Below are 23,689 nucleotides of genomic sequence, written 5' to 3' on the forward strand. Positions count from 1 at the left end.
TGGAGACCTTTATACCTACCTCACTTATACGCTTAATGATACATACCATAAGTGAGTACAACCTTGTCTATATAAGAAGCAACCCCTACGGTTGCCGCTATAACCCAAAATATCGACAACGAATGATAGCTGCCAGAAAGATAATCTAATTTATTTATACAGAAAATAAACTTGTATTAATCCGATATTAACAACTATAACATAAATGATACAACTCTAAAAACAAGGATGTTACCAAAGATACAAAGTAATACAAATAGGAATATCGTTACAATGGACATACAAGAGCTATCCGCATATCAGGACAAATTGTAGTATAGGAAAAGTTACAGAAAAGAGAAGCACGATTGATCTTAGACAAAATCTTGAGATAGAAGATAGTTAGGAATAAGTAAAGAGAGAGAAAGGGAATACATTACACAGAGATCTTACGTGACCATGTTTCGTTCAGATCGTCAGCCTTAGGAGAGAGGCCAGTGATCAGTGTATTGGGTTATATACACACTTGTAAACCCCCCCATGCACCTACCCCCCCCCATCCAGGTTCCAACCCCCATGGGACTTTGTCATTGGTCCAGAGTTGCTCAAAGTCTGATTGGCTGCACCTGAAGCCTCCTAAATGTTCATGGTCAGGTCTTAAATTTCCGGTGCCTCTTTGTCTACTACATGTAATAAACAACCCCCTTGATCCCCAGCCCAACCGGTTCCCACATTGGCATGTTAACAGCCACCTGGTGAGATGCAGCCATTACGTTTGTTAAGATGCTTTACAAAACAAAAGGATAGTTTCACCTGGAGACATTCCACAGTTTCCATGAGATAGAAAAAAGTTATTTTAAAATATAAGCGGGCCCTTATTTCATCATATCACAAAATATATAAAGGCCTGTAAAAACATACATACATCCTTGCAATGGTTCCCTTGAAACTCCATGATATAAATATGAATGTAAAAAAGTTAATTCTTGAACTTATGTCCTCCTTCAATGATTTTATATCCATCCACAACAGCCCAGAAGCCCCGACATTTCCAACACCACCACTGCCTCTTCCTTTCTTGAACGTGCTGGAACCCATCAAGGTAGACTTGAGACAGTAAAGAAATTCTTGTGCCTTTGAGACTTCACATCCGAACCATGAGTGTCTGTACTGCAATGTTTCATCGCCCCTCAGCTTTGGAAGAGTGGAACTCCAACATTGATGCAGGATCAGGGCTCAAGTCCTGCGGGAATGCATGGGAATGGAGTTGCTGCACTTTTTTCACAGCAGGAACGCAGTTCCCTTTGCCGGACTAGAGCAGCCGAGCCGCCCGAGCCAATCCTTCACTAAGCGGCGATGCCCAGCTCGAGTCACTGTCAGGGGCAGGTGAACCTTAGTCATCCTTTATGTTACTGGCCGCTTCCTGTATATGGATTCATCAGGTAGTGTGCGGGTATTCCGTCACTTCCTCGATGCCGCAATGTCTCCTGGGAGCGTTTGTCATTGTTCCCAGGAGACATTGCGGAGGTCTGACGCGAGTTATCGCGGGATTTAGAAAGAACTTGCTTTAAAAAGCATGCGGTTTAGTAATTATGCATATGAGCGTATCATTTTTTTTTATTTTGGTGGGGGAGTTCCCACACTTTTTTCCCCAGGACTTGACCCCTGTGCAGGATCCTGACATATTGTAACAGGTGCTCTGCACGCCTGTTATCTTTACTATAAGACAGGCGTTTCCAGCGCCGTAATGCGTACAATGCTGGAGCGCATACGGCGCTTGCGTGATGTCATCACCCGGGGCCGCTCTGTGTTCCAGCGTGCACTACGGCGGTCCTTTTCAAACTCACTACCATTGCCTACAGCTGTTCACTGTCTATAAAGGCATTCAGGAAACACATGAACAGCATTCTATTATTGTCAGCCGTAGCTCGGCCTACGATACAGACAGGGATGCCTTTACTCACCATGCTGGAACACTGTTCCAGCCTCAACTACTAATCTGAATACCATCTACAGCTACTGCTATGTGGAGCCTTACTGGGGACTACTTACAGACTGATTTATTGAACATCCTTCACCACAGGATCCCTAGTACCTATACTGAAGCCTGCAAAACGGATCAGTTACATTTCTGTACTCAAATACCAGCTATACAATTGCAATTGTCTATTATATCTTCTACTCCTCAACATCTAGGATACTGTTGTGTTATAGGACTGTCTGCTGAGGAATATGTTAAAGGCACATCTGTACTCAAATACCCTGAGCTATGTTCACCTCTCATAGTTAATACTATAACTCCTAACTATTATATGTACTCCCAAAGTACCTGAGCTAATTGCTTCTCATACCTTACTATTAGTTGCCAGTACAACTTGTGTAATACTACGTGAACACTCAAAGTACCTGAGCTATATTGCCTCTCATACGTAACTATTACTTGTTACTACAACTCATATTTGCTACATGCTTGACAGAAGTATAAAATACTTAAAGGCCTTGTCCTAACTGTTTGAACATGTTCGCTTTTTTTCTATGCTAGGGGTTGATGCTATTTCATAGCATCTCCCCTAGTGGCCTAATACATACCTATATGCTTATGGTGATATGATGTAGAGAACCCCCAAACTCCTGTTACGAGGAGTGACGCCTGGGGTCCCTTACTTATAATCACCTGCATATAGAGGTGTATTGGAATATTGACCTTTGAACTATGGTTTTAAAACTCTAAGCTCTGGTCACATGTTGTAATGCTTCCAAGCTTAGGGGCTCAACGCCTTTCTTTATGTGACACGTGATGTGAGATGATGTATAGATCCCCCAAACTCCTGTTGCGAGGAGTGACGCCCGGGGCCTTGTACGGAGTTGTCGCATAAAGAATCGAATTGAAATCCTTGCTGACTGCAGTTGTGGTTCACTTCGTTCACCAGTGCTGTTACAGAATAAAAGAACCATAAAATGAACCCATCGGAGATTGCAAACCAAGTTGTCACCCTTATCCAGAGGGTAGACGCTCTCGCTCATACATTACAAAAACCTACAAGCAGAAAACCAGGCTTTGCAAGAATTGGTTGCCCTTACCCCAAATTTACCTCAGCTTTCCCCAGAACCCAAGGTTAATCCACCTCCTACTTTTTCTGGTGATCGAAAGACCTATAGAGAGTTAATTAATGCTTGTAAATTAAATGTTTAAACTACATCCTTGCACTTTCCCCAATGATAGGATTAAGGTGCTCACCCTCATATCCTATTTACAGGGTGAACCCCGTGCTTGGGCAAATACCTACCTAGAAAAAGAGGATCCAATCCTAAACGCCTGTCAGCAATTCCTTGCAACTATGTCTTTACTATATGATGACTTCAATAAGCAACTCACTGTTGAAAATGCCATAAGGACTCTCAAACAAGGTAGACGACCAGTTGAGGATTTCATTGCGGAATTCCAGAGGTGGGCTATTGAAACTGAGTGGAATGATGTCACACTGCGTAACCAATTTCGCCTTTCTGAACCACTCAAGGATGAATTGGCTCGATCAGACCTCCCTCTTACTCTGAATGACATCATACAACGTTCGATCACCATTGATCGTAGGTTAAGAGAGAGACGAGCTGAACGTCAATCAACTGCCCTTACGCCTAAAAAATTGAGTTTGATTCCTGCTGCTGAGAAAATGGACATTGGGTCCACACGTGGCCCACTTGCCTCATCTGAAAGAATTTGTCGCCGCACATTGAATCTCTGCCCTTATTGTGCCTCATCTGAACATGCCATATCCTCTTGTCCTCTGGTAAAAAAGAAGGATGAAGGTAAGCCAATTCACCTTTGCATATTGGCTTGTTCCTTTTCTAAACATGCTCCTTATATCTTTTTACTTCTTATGTTACAGTGGGATTAGGTTAGAATTCCTGTCAAGGCCATGTTGTATACAGGTGCATGTGGTAACTTCATCGATTCAACCCTTGTCTCCTTACACAAGATTCCACACTTGAAGAAATCCTCTCCTCTCTCTGAGTTTTATCGATGGTACAACTTCCGCATCTGGACCTATATTGTACCAAACCCAACCTTTATTAACTACTTGTGGAGATAACCATAATGAATTCTTGACCTATGATGTTATACCTTCTCCGTTATTCCCTGTTGTTTTGGGGTTACCTTGGCTTAAACAGCATATGCCTACTTTCCTCTGGGAACAATCAACTGTTCTGTTGCACTCACCATATTGTAAAAAGACTTGTTATCAAGTTACTCCACTGCTTCATCTTGCCTCTCAAGAGATACCATTCCAGTACCTTGAATTTTCTGATGTATTCAGTGAGAAGAAAGCGGAGACATTGCCCCCTCATAAGATATATGATAGTCCTATTGAGTTACTCCCAGGTACCCCTATACCTACCGGAAAAATGTATTTCTCAACCAGAACTTTTGAAGCAATATTTACAAGACAATTTAAAAAAAGGTTTTATTAAACCTTCTACTTCTCCTGCCAGTGCTGGTATGTTTTTCGTTAGAAACAAAGATGGTAGCCTCAGGCCTATCAGACTATAGGGCCTTGAACAAAGTCACAGTGAAAAATCGCTATCCTCTTCCACTTATTCCTTAACTGATCAAAATACTACAGGCTTCTACCGTATTTACTAAACTCGATCTAAGAGGAGCTTATAACTTGATTCGTATTAGATCAGGTGATGAATGGAAGACCGCTTTCCGCACACGTTATGGACTCGAATACACTGTTATGCCTTTTGGGCTGTGTAATGCTCCAGCAACCTTTCAAAGCTTTGTGAATGATATCTTCAGAGACCTTCTCGATGTATGCGTTGTATACTTGGATGACATACTCATTTACTCAGATGACCTGATACATCGAAAACATGTCAGATACTTGCAAGACTTAGAGCTCATGCCTTATACGCCAAACTTGAGAAATGTGTCTTTGAACAAACTACTATCTCCTTCCTTGGCTTTATCATTTCTCCAAAAGGAATACAGATGGATCATTCCAAAGTGACTTGCATTACGAACTGGCCTACACCAACTTCGAGAAAGGCTGTACAGAGTTGTCTTGGTTTCGCCAATTTCTACAGGAAATTCATAAAAAAATTCTCCCTATTGGTTAAACCACTTACTCAACTTACCAGTTCATTGGTAAAGTTCACCTGGTCAGAAGCTGCCCAAAATGCTTTTCAACAGTTAAAACATTGCTTCGCTAGAGCCCCAATCCTACAACTTCCCAATTCTAATTGTCATTTTGTTTTGGAAGTCGACGCATCGCAAGGCGCCTTGGGCGCAATTCTTTCGCAGCGATCTGCTTCCGATTCTCCACTCTACCCTGTCGCATTCCTTTCAAAAACCTTGAACACAGCTGAATGCAACTATCCTATTGGAGAAAAAGAATTGCTCGCCATAAAATGCGCCCTGGAGAACTGGCGACATTAATTAGAAGGCTCATTACATCCCATAATGATTTATACTGATCGTAATCTACAATACCTCAAATCTAGCAAATCCCTCTCGTCAAGACAGCTTCGATGGAGCCTTTTCTTTGATAGATTTGACTTCTTGATTACTTACAGGCCTGGCGCAAAAAATGGAAAAGCAGATTCTCTTTATAGACTTTCAGAACCTGTTGAAGAACCTTCTGTTTCATCCCCCCTTATTCCTTCTCATAAGATTACACTTGCTAATCTGAATCTAAAACAGTTACTTAAACAAAGTTTGGATATGCAAGAAACTACTATCCCTCAGGGGTTAACGCAAGATGAAGGGTTTTTCTATAAGCATACTCAACTGTTTGTCCCGCCTTCTATGGTTATCCATATATTGAAAGTGTTACACAATGCTCCCCTAGCTGGTCATCCTGGAATAGAGAAAACTACAGATCTAATCCAACGTTATTTATGGTGGCCTAATATGACTAGCACCATAAAAAATTATGTATCTACCTGTGAGGTCTGTATTAGATCCAAATATGAAAGAAGACCACCTTATAGATTGCTTATGTCGCTTGGATTTCATAGTAGAATTGCCTCCTTCTAATGGGTATAATACCATCATGGTAACAGTTGATATGCTAAGATGGCTCATTTTGTCCCTCTCAAGAAACTGCCTTCTTCCAAAGAAACATAGCAAACCCTACTGGATCATGTTATCAAATTGCATGGTGTCCCTTCGCGTCTAGTTTCAGACAGAGGTTCTCAGTTTGTCTCCAAATTCTGGAAGGCCTTGTGCCATATTCTTCAAATAGACCACAGATACTCCAGTGGATATCATCCTCAAACAAATGGACAGACAGAAAGAATAAACCAGTGCCTCGAATAATATATCAGATGTTATTGTTCCCATCTTCAGGACAACTGGTCTACTCTTCTTCCACTTGCTGAATTCTCTTATAATAATTCAACTAGTTCCTCTACGAATTATTCCCCTTTCTATGCAAACTATGGGTTTCATCCCAATAAATTACCAGAGTCTTCATTACTTACAAATGTTCCTTCAACAAATTATTATTGGTCTACCCTATCATCCGTATTGCAAGTTTTGAAACAAAATCTCAAAAAAGCACAAGATCGCCAAAAAGTCTTATGATCTTAGGCATAGACCTGCACCATGTTACAAAGTAGGCAATCAAGTGGGGGCTTTCAACAAAAAACTTACGTTTACATTTACCAGCGAGGAAACTCGCCAAACAATTTCTTGGTCCATTCCCAATATCAAAAGTTATTAACCAAAATACTATGCAAATTTCTCTCCCTCCGGAACTTACCATTTATTCTTCATTCCATGTGTCGCTTCTCAAACCCTATCGACCTAACCCCTAGCCCATAGCACCTGCTATCCTAGTCAAAGGTGAAGAACATTATGAGGTTGAAGATATTCTAGACTCCAGAAAATTAAGAGGTTGTCTACAATATCTAATTAGATGGAAGGATTATGGTATACAAGAAGATTCTTGGGAAGACTCAGAAGAAGTGCATGCACCTGAACTATGTAGTCAATTTCATTCTACATATCCTCAGAAGCCTGTAACAGGAGCTCTGCACGCCTGTTAGCTTTACTGTAAGACAGGCGCTTCCAGCGCCATAATGTGTTACATGCTGGAGTGCATACGGCGCTCGCGCGATAAAGTCATCGCCCGGCACGGCTCTGCTTTCCAGCGTAGAGCGCGGAAGTTCGCCGTGCACTACGCCGTTCCTTTTCAAACTCACTACCATTGCCTACAGCAAACACATGAACAGCGTTCTATTATTTATCAGCCGTAGCTCGGCTTACGATACAGACATGGCTGCCTTTACTCCCCATGCCGGAACACAGCTCCAGCCTCAACTACTACTTTGAATTCCATCTACAGCTACTGCTATGTGAAGCCTTGCTGGGGACTACTTACAGACTGATCTATTGAACATCCTTCACAACAGGATCCCTAGTACCTATACTGAAGGCTGCAAAACGGATCAGTTACATTTCTGTACTCAAATACCAGCTATACAATTGCAATTGTCTCATATCTTCTACTCAACATCTAGGATACTGTTGTGTTATAGGACTGTCTGCTGAGGAATATGTTAAAGGCACATCTGTACTCAAATACCCTGAGCTATGTTCACCTCTCATAGTTAATACTATAACTCCTAACTATTATATGTACTCCCAAAGTACCTGAGCTAATTGCTTCTCATACCTTACTATTAGTTGCCAGTACAACTTGTGTAATACTACGTGAACACTCAAAGTACCTGAGCTATATTGCCTCTCATACGTAACTATTACTTGTTACTACAACTCATATTTGCTACATGCTTGACAGAAGTATAAAATACTTATAAGCCTTGTCCTAACTGTTTAAACATGTTCGCTCTAACTTTTCTATGCTAGGGGTTGATGCTATTTCATAGCATCTCCCCTAGTGGCCTAATACATCCCTATATTATGGTGATTTGATGTAGAGAACCCCCAAACTCCTGTTGCGAGGAGTGACGCCTGGGGTCCCTTACTGATAATCACCTGCATATAGAGGTGTATTGGAATATTGACCTTTGAACTATGGTTTTAAAACGCTAAGCTCTGGTCGCATGTTGTAATGCTTCCAAGCTTAGGGGTTCAACGCCTTTCTTTATGTGACACAGAGATGATGTATAGATCCCTCAAACTCCTGTTGCGAGGAGTGACGCCTGAGTTGTCGCATAGAGAATCGCATTGAAATCCTTGCTGACTGCAGTTGTGGTTCACTCCGTTCACCAGTGCTGTTACACAAATCTAGTCCCGTAACTTGAGAACATGGTATAACAATTGGATCGGACCGCAAGACAGCACTTTTCAGCATGGTGAAGGAAAGTTCAGGAGAATCTTATTCGTGGCACATTTGTCTCAAGAAATTACTTGTCGTTGCTTCTTCAGGTGGTGGTTGGGCGGGGCCTCTGGACAGTCGTGTATGAATACAAAAAAGGAGAACGCCAGTGTACAGTTATTGGAGGAATGCCAGGCAGGAGCAGTGGTGTGGCCATTAAGACTATAAAGCAGTAGGTAGACTAGGGGAGGTAAAATTACATTAAGACATAAAAACCTGGATGTCCAGGGATACTTTGGTTTCACTGGATGTAAAATATGGTACTGGCCGGCAGGAATGCTCACGTGTCTTTAAAAAAAAAAAAAAATTATATGACTGATGTCTTGGTTACAATATCTTGAGAAGATGGACGATAGAAACCAAAAGAAAAACTTAGAGCGCATAGTATTAAAGAAGGAAAGCAAGAGAGGTCATTAATGAAAAAGAATAAGGAGAATAGTAAAAAAATAAAATAAAAATAAAACAAAAGAATAAAAAAATAAAAACTACAGATTTAATGCTGCTCCAACCAAGATCTCTAGTTTACATTCCACTTTAGATTGTAAAGAGCATTGAATCGGTATTCAAAAAACGAATACCAAGTTGCCCTGACAACTTTTGCTGACTGCGAGAAAAAAAAAACTATAGTTCTTTAACAAAAAGGGCAATTCCTCTCTCATACTAGTAATTGGCAGTATTTTTGCAGGTCAGGTACACAAATATTAACAACGAGAGAGAGCAAAAAAATGATTAAAATTTAGGTAAACCTGACCGCACTTTATTATTACAAATTGAAGAGGCTTATCCCTAGAACAAAAAAAAAAAACAAGAAAAATATATAGTTCTAGGGTCCTCTCAAATGCGCAAAATAATCTACATCGGTCTCTTAATAGTGACCCGCATCGGGACCGCAACAGGGTGGAGTTTACAAAAGTTTTTGCCCTAAAACATCCTGATTTCCATCTCTGTTACCTCCTCACATGCTCAACCTCAGGACTGCTCCAGAACCTCTGGAACTTCACACCCCCATATGTCCAGCCAGGCCCTACCCTTTCCACACCTAGGTGTCCCTAGAAACTTTTTTATTCTGGGAAGCCTACCCCCACCTCCACCTAAAATGTTACCTCAGCCAACTCCATATCAGATAATTCCCAGCAGCTATTATTTTTGTTCCACCCACTCCCCTTAGATTATAAACCCCTAGAGCAGGGCCTTTCTATTCACGCCTTTCACAAACTTTTGGCACCATTTAAATCCTGTTGCCCAAAGTTTAACTACCCAACTTTTAACTCCTCCCTGAATCCCAACGGAAGTTTCAGTAAGTGTAAGGGGATGTCAGGTTTGTTATAAAAACCTTTCTTCAGGGGTTATCGGGGTGCAACCCGGGGGTTTCTTCTATATCCATCCCAAGGACAAAAGAATAGGTACAATAGACTCCCTGAGATAGTGTACCCTGCTGAATACAATTTAACCTGATGCTGAAAACAGTGCATCATTAGACATGTGATACCAGCACTAGTACCCTGGCCTTTTTTTAGGACCAGTTGGGACACTGCCACGGCATCCATTAGACATGACCCCTTCCTGTGCCAGCATAGCCGTCTCATGATTCTGTCCTTTTCCCCTGATGCAGAACAACACCTTCCTTTCTCCAGCACCCATTAGTACCAGTCATCTGAGGCTGTCCGGACTTAAACCCTCAGAACAAGATGGACTCCATGGTGTAACCCAGTAGAATCTGATAGTACCCAAATGGACCGTGATATATGCACAATGTTCCATCCCTGCCATTAGGGATGGGAATAATACAAGTTTGATTTTGACAACCCTGGAACCAAGTCATCCACTAATCTATAGGACTCAGTCAATTCGGATACTACCCCACCTGCCTCTCTTTGCAAAGTGGAAATTGTCCCACTGAGAAAGAGTCAGTCACCTCTCCAAGGTTTTGAAAAATGGCCAGAGCAAGTTGGATTTCCTAACCCTTCCCTGATATGTAGCCCAAGACCTCCCAATGTGTTCCTGATTATATAGTTACATAGTTAGTCAGGTTGAAAAAAAACCACAAAGTCCATTCAGTTCAACCACAAAAAATAAACAAACAAAATAAAAAACACAGTACAATCCCATACACCCAACTCCATACCCACGGTTGATCCAGAGGAAGGCAAAAAACCCCAGCAGAGCATGATCCAATTTGCTACAGCAGGGGAAAAAATTCCTTCCTGATCCCCCGAGAGGCAATCAGATTTACCCTGGATCAACTTTACCTACAAATTTTAGTACTCAGTTATTTTATGTACATTTAGGAAAGTATCCAGGCCTTTCTTAAAGCAATCTACTGAGCTGGCCAGAACCACCTCTGGAGGGAGTCTGTTCCACATTTTCACAGCTCTTACTGTGAAAAAACCTTTCCGTATTTGGAGGTGAAATCTCTTTTCCTCTAGACGTAAAGAGTGCCCCCTTGTCCTCAGTGTTGACAGTAAAGTGAATAACACCAAGTCCACTGTATGGACCTCATATATTTGTACATGTTGATCATATCCCCCCTAATTCTCCTCTTCTCAAGAGTGAATAGATTTAGTTCTTCTAATCTTTCCTCATAGCTGAGCTCCTCCATGCCTCTTATCAGTTTGGTTGCTCTTCTCTGCACTTTCTCCAGTTCTCCGATATCCTTTTTGAGAACTGGTGCCCAAAACTGAACTGCATATTCCAGATGAGGTCTTACTAATGATTTGTACAGGGGCAAAATTATATCTCTGTCTCTGGGGTCCATACCTCTCTTAATACAAGAAAAGACTTTGCTCGCTTTGGAAACCGCAGCTTGGCATTGCATGTTATTATTGAGCTTACGATCTACCAAGACCCCCAGATCCTTCTCCACTACAGATCCCCCCAGTTGTACTCCCCCTAGCATGTATGATGCATGCATATACTCCCCCTAGCTCCAGCTCCATAGTGTTTACGGTACCCAGTGACCCGCCTCCCGCTCCAAAGACAGTCTCCATTAAGCCTCTCTTTTTCCTAAGTATGGGAAATAGTCTGGATACCCGGATTTAAAACCACCTAGCTCTCATTGGACAGCGTTCCTGTTATTCTATTCCTACTGATAATATAGGTAGGCAGTTGATTGTGCTAACCTGCAGTATATTAAGTCAGTGTACTGTATACTGGGCAGTGTGCATGTAAAAGCTGACTGCAGACTATTCCTTTTCTATTACTAATAATACAGGCAGTTGATTGAGCTAAGCTGCAGCATATTAAGTCAGTGTACTTTATACTGGGCACAGTGTGCATGTAAAGCTGACTGCAGACAATTCCTTGTGTACCTATTCCAATACATCAAATACAGTATGTCTGGAAGGCCAACAAGGAGAGGCAGACACTCACAGGCCAATAAAAGAGGGCAAGCAGGCAAGTGTCTAGAGGCAACAGTGCTGGTCGTGGACACGGTGCATCCTCATCAGCAAGTGGCCGCGGGGCACGCTTGCCCTTTTTTTTAGCTGGCTGTGTTGAGCCGCAACATGCTGAAGAGTTGGTAGAGTGGATGACCAAGCCATCCTTTTTTTTTTTAACAGAAAGAGGTTTTTATTAACAAAACAGCATTACAAGATATGCATTATTCGACAATCAGATTTGCATAGAAACGATGACAGTCAGAAACAAGTGATTTCAGCATTTGCAGATCATAAAACAAAGGAAAATCAAAAAGGAAAAGGGAAAATACTACAAGTAAAATAAGCAACGAGGTGCTAGTCCATAGCCCTCCCTCCCCAACCGTAAGCCACCAGGCGCAGACCCAACCGGAGTACTCCTCAGAGTACATGTGGGCAAAAGACCGTCGCCCCTGCGCCAAGTCCCTAGATAACCAGCCAAAACGTGTAAGGACCCCAGCAGCCGATCGAAGTGGGCAGCGCCCCGAGAGAGAGGGGGGGCAACGGCCCCCATGCCGGGAGGGGGGGAGTCCATCTCAGTCCCCCACCCCCCCGGCCCCCCATCCCGGTGCGTCCACCCAGGCCAACCAGACCTCATCGTACTTAGCAGGGCACTGCCTACTCTCATACGTGAGTTTGTAAAGGGGCAAAGCCGAGTCCACCGCCTTCCTCCAGGATCCAAGGGTGGGAGGTCCTACCGACTGCCACCGTAGCAGTATCTCCCTCCTAGCATAAAACAGTGAGAACTTAATACAGAGCTTAGTGTACCTGTCTCCCTCGACCTCACCCAAATGACTCAGAAGGAGCACCAAGGGATCCAACGGCACTCTGGTCCCTCCTATGTCGCTAAGCCTCTCTGCTACCCCCGCCCAATACGGCCGAAGCTTCGGGCAGTCCCACACCATGTGCCAGAAGGTCCCCACCTCGACCCCACACCTGGCACAGTTCGGATCAAGATGCGGGTATATGTTGGCCATTCTATGAGGGGTGAAGTAGGCCCTATGTAGGAACTTGAGCTGGAGGAACCTGTCCTTAGCTGCTATCATGGATGGGATGTATGTGGAGACACATTCCTCCCATTCCTCCTCCCCCAAAGCTGGAATGTCCCCCCTCCATTTATCCATTACCCGGGTGAGTTTAACATCGTGGCCCACAGTCAGGTACATGTACAGAGTGGAAAGGGGCTTCCCCATTGCGCTCGACGTCAACAGTCGCTCAATTGAGTCAGGTTCCAAGGTCAGTGCGTCCGGAGAATTGGGCCCTCATTGCATGTCTCAGCTGAAAGTATTTAAACTCGAGGGATTTAGGGAGGGAATACTGTCGTCTCAGGTCTTGAAAGGGCTTGATCCTACCATCTGCTATAACGTGTTTAAAGGTGGTGATCCCGCGTCTGGCCCACTGTGAGGGTTCGGGCAGATCGCAGAGATGAGGCAGGGTGGGGTTACTCCACAGTGGGGTGTGTGGAGAGATACAATTCGGTTTAGCGTAAATAGCTCTGGCCGCCCGCCACACCCTAACAGTCGTCTTCATGGACGCCGTCAGAGGATGGGGAGCGCCGGGACCCCTGTACACCAGATTAGACAATGCAGCATATGACCCCAGTATGGCAGCCTCTAGTCTCACCGCCGGGTTTTGTCTGGCCTGGGAGAACCACCAGCGCACCGTAACTAGGACAGCCGCCCAGTAATACAACAAAAAATTTGGGAGGGCCAGTCCACCCCCCGAGATACAGTATCTGTCTCGCAACCCTGGGTGGCCTTCCGGCCCAAATGAAAGAAGTCAGCACCCCCTCCAGTCGCCTGAAGAAAGTTCTGGGAATGTGGGAAGGGGTGTTGCGGAAGAAATATAGGAACTTAGGGAGGAACACCATTTTGAGCAGGTTCACCCTGCCAACTGGGGTTAGTGGGAGGGTGCGCCAGGCCGTGCATTTGTCAGTGAGATGAGAAAGGAGGGGCCGTACATTCCCCTCTATATATTCCTGTGAGGTGTTTCTAATCCGAATGCCTAGATATGTGAAGTCGCTTACCCACTGGAGGGGGGTTCTAGTATCTACTTTGGGAAGCGAGGGGTGCAGTGGGAAGAGAACGGACTTACCCCAATTTATGCGGATTCCTGAGAACCGGCCAAATTCCTCAAATAGGTCGAGTGCTCTCCGTAGCGACTGAGAAGCATCTGCCAGGTAGAGTGTCGTCCGCATAGAGGGACACCTTCTCCTCTATATCCCCCACCGCTATGCCCTTGACCCCGGCCTCAGCCCTCAGGGCAATGGCAAGGGGCTCAACCGCCAGGGCAAAAAGTCCCGGCGATAGCAGACATCCCTGGCGAGTGCCCCGACCCAAGGGGAAAGTGTCTGAGAGGAGGCCATTCGTGCGGACCCTGGCCCTGGGATCAGCGTAAAGCATCCCCAGCCATGTCAGAAAATCTGTCCCGAAGCCAAACCGCGTAAGGACACCCCACAGGAACTCCCACTCCACCGAGTCGAAGGCTTTTTCGGCGTCTAAGGACGCCACTACCCCCGCCGCCTCCGGCCGCGCCCTGTCCATATGCGTGTAAAGCCTTCTAATGTTAATGTCCGTTCCCCTCCCTGGCATGAACCCCGTTTGGTCTGGATGTACTAAAGCAGTTATGACTGTGTTTAGCCTCCTGGCCAAGACTTTGGCCAGGAGTTTTGCATCAACGTTTATCAGTGAGATGGGGCGATATGAGGAGCACACGGTCGGGTCCTTACCCGGTTTAGGGATCACCACCACAACTGCCTCACCCAGGGAATGCGGGAGCTCCCGCGCCCTCTGCGCCTCTGTTAACATACCGAGCAGTTTGTCCGTCAAGTCCTCAGAGTATTGTTTATAAAATTCAACCGGTATACCGTCAGGGCCCGGCGACTTACCCGATTGGAGGGTCTTAAGAGCTTTCAAGAGTTCGTCAGCAGTTATGGGGGCATCTAGCAGTTCGTGGTATTTAGTAGTCAGAACTGGGATGTCAATGGGATCTAGATAGGAGGCCAGGTCATCACTAGAGTACCCAGCCCTGGAGCTGTAAAGGCTTTTGTAGAAGGAGACGAAGCAGTCGTTTATTTCGTCAAAGGCATACAGTAGGTCTCCCCCCGGTCCACGTATGCAGGGCACACACATCCTCCCGGATTGTTCCCGTGACAGCCAGGCCAGTAACTTCCCGGATCTCTCCCCCTGCTCGAATATACGCTGCGATTGGGCGAGTAAACGTTTCTGGGTGAGAGCAGTGCGAATTCGCACCACCTCCCCGGACTGAAGAGCGTCAGTCACAAGGATCCCTGGAACAGACATATTGTGCTTCCTGCAGAGCTGCCCTCCCCTCTGCTCCCACCAAGTCAGCCCTCCTCTCCCTCCGGACCCCAGCTATTATTGATACCGACCCCGCGTGTAAGCTTTAAAGGCATCCCAGATCGACAACGGTCCGGCCGAGCCGGGGTTGACCGCCCAGTATTCCTGCAGCGCCTCCCTAAAGTGACCATCCACCGCCTCGTCCGACACCCAGAACCTGGACAGCCTCCACAAAACTGTGCCCGGGGCCGAAGAGAGCTCCAGCGTCAGGAGAAGCGGCGCATGATCCGAGATGCCCCTAGGGAGAATCCTAATGTCCTGAACCTTAGGCAATGCCAGGCCCCCCAGGTACGCCAGGTCTATTCTAGAGAAGGACCTATGCGGTGCAGAGTGACAGGTGTAAGCCCTGGAATGAGGATTCCTCCAACGCCACACATCCGTCAAGCCATACAGTTCCGCCCACTCCACCAGACCAGAGTGGAAGGATCCACTCTGGGACATCCTGTCAACGCTCTGATCCGGGACCATGTTAAAGTCTCCCATTATGACCAAGTTATCGCTAGCAAAATCAGCTATTCTCGAGGTGATTCGGTTTAGAAGATCGATCGATGCAGGAGGGGGCAGATATACCCCTGCTATAACCAACCTCATGGACCTAATCTGTGCATGAATTACGACATATCTGCCATCCAAATCAAGTGTCAAGTTGAGCAGCCTAAAGGGGAGGGACTTGTGCACCAGAATGCTAACTCCCCTGGCAACGGTGGAATAAGTGGAGTGATAGTGATGCCCTATCCAGGGTTTTTTCAGGGCCAGCGTTCTACTTCCCACCAGGTGGGTCTCCTGGAGGATACAAATTTGTGGGCTATGAGCCATAATGAATTGAAATACCAGCGACCGTTTCGTTGGAGAGTTTAGACCCCTAGTGTTCCATGACAGTATATTAAGAGCTGACATACCAGCAGCTGGGGGGAATTATCTCAGGATGAAAAGGGCGCCCACCCCCTGAGACCGCTCTCTTGACTCGGAAGGGACATCCACAACACACACCTGACGCTGACTTAAGTAATGCATATTCAGAACCTACTTGCAAGACACTTTTTTGAAGAGAACAAAAATAAAACTCAAACCATAAACCATCCCCAACATGGGAACCCTCCCCTCCCCCCACCCAACCCAACCCCTTAAAACTGAGGCAGGTTTCCATCCCAAAACCAAAAAACAGCTCGCCGGCTGCAAAGGGGGGTCCTGTGCAAGAGCCGCTCCCAATCCCCCACAAGTTCAGCGGGGTCATGGAGTGAGTTGCGCTATGTCCTCCTAGCTGTAGCATCCGCCGGGATATATCTCAGACTATCGGGAACAAAAAATAAAAAATTAAACTCAAAAAGGCATATGTAAACGAAGGGTCCCTCCAGTAAGAAAGGGGAATAAGTAAACCATCTACTCGTAAGGATTGCAGGCCCGTCTGTCAAATCCTTGGGTGACAGGAAGTCGCAGCTGCAGAAATCTCCTGGTTCTTCTAACCAGGGGCACCATCTTCGTGTCCCACACGTGGGGAGTCCCTGGGCACCCCGTAAAGGCAGCCACAGCATCAACGGGCACAACAGTTGCAACAGACGCTTCAGGTGTGCACCAAAACAGAGGTATAGTGTAGCGCTCGCCAGAGCGAGTCTAAGGACGGGGCCCAGAGCATGATAAGGGTCTTCAGTGGGTACTCACGGCTCAAGCTCTTGGATGATGATCACGAGGCAGGGATTCCAGCCAGGCAGAGGCGTCTCTCAGGGAAGTGAAGAAGTGGTTTGTCTCACCATCCTGGACTCTCAGGTGGGCCGGGAAGAGAACGCTGTAGCGGATGTTGCAAGCCCTCAACGCCACCTTCACATGATCAAACGATTTCCTCAATTTCTGCGTTTCTATAGAGTAGTCAGGGAAGATCATCAATTTGTTGTTCTGGAACCTCAAATCCCCCACCGCCCTAGATGCACGGAGGACCTCATCTCTGTCCCAAAAGTTGAGGAGTTTGAGGATAAATGTGCGGGGAGGAGCTCCCGGAGGGCCAGGCCTGGGTGGAATCCTGTGAGCCCGTTCCACCGCATAGTGAGGGGACAGGCGTGCATCAGGCAAAAGGTTGCGTAGCATGTCCTCTACAAAGCACGTCGGGTTGTTGCCCTCTGCCAGGCCGACTATGCGCAGGTTGTTGCGTCTATTTCTGTTCTCTGCATTCTCAGCTCTATACTCCAGGGCTTTGACCGTAGTTTGAAGCGAGTGCAGTGCTGCACTGTGTTCCGCGACTATATCCTCTGCGTTACTGACTCTCTGTTCAGTCTGTCACCCTGGACCTGAGTTTGTCCATGTCCTGTCTGATAAGGCCAACATCCATTTGTACTGCCTCTATTTTAGCCGTGAGTGTGGATTGACACATGGCTATAGCCGCCATAACTTGCGCCAGCCACGGGGGCCTCTCTCCTTCAGCCTCCATTGGGCCTGTTTGCGACGCCCTGTGCTGGCCGCGAGTGGCCCTCATTCAAGTGTCTGCGTCCACAATTAAAGCCTCTGGACGCCCCCCGGCTCCCTATCCCAGGGACACCCAGGTGTCAAGTCAGCCGTGGAGGAAGAAAGGCAAAGTTCAGCAGGCCGCACACACGGCAGTAGTACCCCCCAGGTGTGGCCGCAGCTCTCAGCAAGGGGGGGGACCGGATCAGGGGGAGGCAGAAGCATCTGTCAGTCCTTCTGGGGGGCTCCCCAGCAAACAGTCCACCCGCCGGGTCCGCCTGTGTGGTGAGCGTTATCGTGGCCACCAGGGCGCAATGTTTTGAAGGCTCCGATGATGGTACTCAGCTTGAGGAAGGCAGTAATGTGAGCCCAGAGCAAACTGGCAGTCATGTTCCCCCAGCTGCAGCATACTGCCAGGTTTGCTCCAGTGACGAGGAGGGAGGGGATGATGTGGTCACTGACTCTACGTGGGTGTCTGATAGGAGAGAGGAGGAGGAGCTTAAGGACAGCCAACCGACTGCATCACACCACAGAGCTCCGCATGTGCAGGGCGCTGCTGTCTCTGCGCGTTATTCCAAAACATTTTTGGTGTGGGCCTTTTTTGAGACATGTGCAGCAGATCGCACCGTTGCTATTTGTAACATATGTCTGAAGCGTATCTCGCATGGCCAAAACATCAGCTGCTTGGGCACCACATGCTTGACCAGACATATGTTGACCTGCCATGAAGTCCGTTGGCAAGCGTACATAAAAGACCCACACTAAAGAACAAAGCAGACCTCTGCTTGCTCCTCATCAGCTGGGATCTCCAACCCCACTATACCTTCAGTCCTCTCAGAAACCTGCACTGAAAGGAATGAAGGTGTAGAATTAGGTGTGTCACTGCCAAGTACTTGCGGGCAATCTGCTATCGGTACACCAACATCCGATTGTACCAGGCAAATTTCCCTTCCCCAGCTGCTGCACCGCCGAAATAAATTCGCTCACAGCCAACCACATGCCCAGCGGTTGAATGCTAGCTTGGCTAAATTATAACAATTGTGAAACTTTCGCGCTACTATAGAGTAGATAGTGAATATAAATGTGAGTGAATGGTGCTTAAAAGCTGCAAAATCTGTCAGTGTTCATCTTACACAAATGTGATCATAATAAATATAAAGTGATCTCACGCTAAAGAAATACACTAAAACAAATCTAAAACCAATATCAAAAACCACGTAGGTATAAAATAGGTGTAACAAATGTGAACATATATAAAGAATCAATAATAAAAGTCCATATAAGGTTCAAATGGATAAATGGTCCTGGAACGTCAGTGTAATGGTGTCCCAAGTTGGAGACCAGTCCTCAAATGGGGTGAGTAACTTTAAAGGTGACAATGTTCCCAAGGAAAAAAAAAGGGGGGCAATTCCGCCCGGGGTCCCTTCACAATCGGGGAGTTGAATCAAGTGGAGAATCCACAATTAGCATCCCAGAACTCTCACCTCTATAATAAAAAATAAGGCTTCATAGATCTCCCATCATTCCTCTGCATGCTCTCCAACTATGGCTGTAATGGCGAATGACTTCAGCCTCCCCCACAGGTCTCAGATTTCTGGCCTATAACAAAACGTTCCAATCAGGAGCACCAAAACGAGGAGGAAAAGGAGAGAGAAGCCTCCAATAGTGTAGTATGTTATTGGGTAACTATTTGTGCTGATACAAGTGAACTCTTACATCAGTGAATTAAAAACGAGCAAAGATAGCAAATCGCGGCGATCTCAGTGTCGTCTTACGTCTCCTCCGGTCACTTGCGGTTTGCGGTAGCCTTGCTTCCTCCCTACGGCGTTACGTCACGTACCTCGTGACTTTTTCAGGGTCCCCTTTGCTATCTTTGCTCATTTTTAATTAAGCGGCCTGAGAAAGAAGCACGCATGCTTCGAACGCGCGCACCTCCACGCTGACCCTACACCCGGAAGTGACGACATCTGCGGCTGTGTTTCAGGGAATATTGCCTTCTGTCCCCGCTTGGTTCCACCGCCACTGCCGACATTGGAGAGGGTATACAGAAATCCCGTTCCTTAACATCAGGACACCAGCAGCCCCTGGGACAGAGCGGATGACGATTACACCTAGGGTTGCCACCTCATCCCTTTAAAAAGGAACACATCTGAATTACACAGGTTCTGTGGCTGATTAAGGTGGTAATTAAACTCACTTGGTGCCTTATCTGCATTAAATTAGCCTCAGAATCTGTGTAATTCAGATGTGTTCCTTTTTAAAGGGATGAGGTGGCAACCCTAATTACACCAGATAAGCCCAATGTTACTGCTCGTTTGTGAGTGTATCTCCTAATCTTTTATGTAACCTTCAAATAAAACAGTTTTATTGCTACGCTTAGAAGGCGCCACTTTTTTTTTCCCTTTTGCTACGTTTCAGATTCTTCTTCTATCTGTAAGCTGGCAGCCATCTCTGCGGAAATCTAGTTCCTGAGTATTTATATGGACTAATTGTCATGGACTAATATATACTGTCCCCTCTGAATATTTAATTCCAATCCCTTTACCCCTGAATATTTAATTCCAATCCCTTTCCCCCTTCTATAGTAGTAGTTTTACACATCCACATCCAGAGTGCGCATAATTAACCCTTTGTTTTTAATTCACTGATGTAAGAGTTCACTTGTATCAGCACAAAGTTACCCAATAACATACTACACTATTGGAGGCTTCTCTCTCCTTTTCATTTTCCTCCTCGTTTTGGTGCTCTGATTGGAGCAGAAATCTATGAGACCAGCGGGAGAGGTGGAAGTCATTAGGCATTACAGCCATAGTTGGAGTGCATGCAGAGGAATGATGGGAGATCTATGAATGCCTTATTTTTTATTATACAGGGAGTGCAGAATTATTAGGCAAATTAGTATTTTGACCACATCATCCTCTTTATGCATGTTGTCTTACTCCAAGCTGTATAGGCTCGAAAGCCTACTACCAATTAAGCATATTAGGTGATGTGCATCTCTGTAATGAGAAGGGGTGTGGTCTAATGACATCAACACCCTATATCAGGTGTGCATAATTATTAGGCAACTTCCTTTCCTTTGGCAAAATGGGTCAAAAGAAGGACTTGACAGGCTCAGAAAAGTCAAATAGTGAGATATCTTGCAGAGGGATGCAGCACTCTTAAAATTGCAAAGCTTCTGAAGCGTGATCATCGAACAATCAAGCGTTTCATTCAAAATAGTCAACAGGGTCGCAAGAAGCGTGTGGAAAAACCAAGGCGCAAAATAACTGCCCATGAACTGAGAAAAGTCAAGCGTGCAGCTGCCAAGATGCCACTTGCCACCAGTTTGGCCATATTTCAGAGCTGCAACATCACTGGAGTGCCCAAAAGCACAAGGTGTGCAATACTCAGAGACATGGCCAAGGTAAGAAAGGCTGAAAGACGACCACCACTGAACAAGACACACAAGCTGAAACGTCAAGACTGGGCCAAGAAATATCTCAAGAATGATTTTTCTAAGGTTTTATGGACTGATGAAATGAGAGTGAGTCTTGATGGGCCAGATGGATGGGCCCGTGGCTGGATTGGTAAAGGGCAGAGAGCTCCAGTCCGACTCAGCCACCAGCAAGGTGGAGGTGGAGTACTGGTTTGGGCTGGTATCATCAAAGATGAGCTTGTGGGGCCTTTTCGGATTGAGGATGGAGTCAAGCTCAACTCCCAGTCCTACTGCCAGTTTCTGGAAGACACCTTCTTCAAGCAGTGGTACTGGAAGAAGTCTGCATCCTTCAAGAAAAACATGATTTTCATGCAGGACAATGCTCCATCACACGCGTCCAAGTACTCCACAGCGTGGCTGGCAAGAAAGGGTATAAAAGAAGAAAAACGAATGACATGGCCTCCTTGTTCACCTGATCTGAACCCCATTGAGAACCTGTGGCCCATCATCAAATGTGAGATTTACAAGGAGGGAAAACAGTACACCTCTCTGAACAGTGTCTGGGAGGCTGTGGTTGCTGCTGCACGCAATGTTGATGGTGAACAGATCAAAACACTGACAGAATCCATGGATGGCAGGCTTTTGAGTGTCCATGCAAAGAAAGGTGGCTATATTGGTCACTGATTTGTTTTTGTTTTGTTTTTGAATGTGAGAAATGTATATTTGTGAATGTTGAGATGTTATATTGGTTTCACTGGTAAAAATAAATAATTGAAATGGGTATATATTTGCTTTTTGTTAAGCTGCCTAATAATTATGCACAGTAATAGTCACCTGCACACACAGATATCCCCCTAAAATAGCTAAAACTAAAAACAAACTAAAAACTACTTCCAAAAATATTCAGCTTTGATATTAATGAGTTTTTTGGGTTCATTGAGAACATGGTTGTTCAATAATAAAATTAATCCTCAAAAATACAACTTGCCTAATAATTCTGCACTCCCTGTAGAGGTGAGAGTTCTGGGAGACTAATTGTGGATTCTCTACTTTATTCAACACCCCGATTGTGAAGGGACCCCGGGCGGCATTCCCCCCTCCTTTTTGTCCCTTGGGAACATTGTCACCATTATAAGTTACTCACCCCATATGAAGACTGGTCTCCAACTTGGGACACCATTACAGTGATGTTCCAGGACCATCCATTTTCACCTTATATGGACTTTTATTATTGATTCTTTATATATGTTCACATTTGTTGCACCTATTTTATACCTACGTGGTTTTTGATATTGGTTTTTGGATTTGTTTTAGTGTATTTCTTTAGCTTGGCTAAATTGCTAGCACTTCAACTGCTGCCTTTACAGTTGGTAGACTCTGCCCCTTCTGTGAGTTTGTGTAATGTGCGGTACCTCAGTGGCAGGATCCCAGACGATCTCTACCGGCATGTGGAAGGCAATGTCTTGGCCTCGCTGGAAAGGGCGGTCAGGTGCATATTACTGCTGACTCATGGTCCAGCAGGCATGGACAGGGACATTTCTTATCTTTCACGGCACACTGGGTGACTCTGCTGGCAGCTGGGAAGGATGCAGGACAGGGTGCAGTAGTGTTGGAGGTTGTCCCCCCACCACGTCTCCAAAATGCTACTAGTGGCGATTCTGACACACCTATCCTTCACCCGCTACTCTTCTTCTTCCTCCAGGGCCTCTTCCTGTGCCGATTTGTCCTTGGAACCAGTGGTGCTTCGTAGGCATTTAAGGGGCTACGCAAGCACACAGGCAAAAATATGCCGTGCCTGTTTGTGTGGACTATCTCCCTGGGTGGTGTGCTATGCTTTGTGATGCTGATTTCCCAACTACTCTCTAGCCTGCTGATTTTGTACTTCAATGCCAGCTCATGTATGACCTCTGCCTGCCTGACCACTCTCTGGATTTCGATTGTGCACTGCTTTGCCTGATCGGTTGCCGTCTTGACCTGCCTACGTTTTCGCCTGAATCCCTTAGCCCACAAGCCCCACTTTGGACACTACCTAGCACAGAATACAAAGAACAGAGCTAATAAAGAACCAAATTAACCTTGGTGAAAATCAGACAAGCCACGTAAAAAGTGTTTCCTATTTCTACATGGGGACTCTAACTTGGGAGAAATACTGAGGATCTGTGAGACTTTGAAAGGAAAAGGTGTTTGACATCCATGCTGTCACAATCTCAATTAGGAGATCAGTCAAGCTGGTAAGGAGACATTTTATCTGTGGTGGAGGATTCCTTTCTGCGTGATTACGGCATATTATAGCCACCATCCTTTATTCACTGGAGGACTTTTTTTCTTTTGACCTTTTATTTGTATATCCAGTATATCTGCATGGTCTACAGAAGCAGGAGGCTGTCTCTTACTTTCAGAACTTTTCAGCACTGTTTATATTATTCACTTAATTGTGTTGATTCATTTTTGGTCCACATTTATTATCAACATTTCTTGTGACCTATTTGCACATCTAGCTTATCTGCATGGTCAATAGAAGCAGGAGCCCGTTTCTTACCTTTAGAAATTTTCAGCACTATTTTATGTTATTCACTTACTTGTGTTACATTTTGGGTTCACATTTATTATAAACATTTTTCACGGTTTAGGTTAACCGCATTTGCAGCGCAGCTTTTTATATATTTCATATATAATTAGGGTTGTCCCGATACCACTTTTTTAGGACCGAGTACAAGTACCGATACTTTTTTTCCAAGT

The sequence above is a fragment of the Rana temporaria genome, chromosome 11, assembly GCF_905171775.1.
Source record: "Rana temporaria chromosome 11, aRanTem1.1, whole genome shotgun sequence".
Classification (NCBI taxonomy): domain Eukaryota; kingdom Metazoa; phylum Chordata; class Amphibia; order Anura; family Ranidae; genus Rana; species Rana temporaria.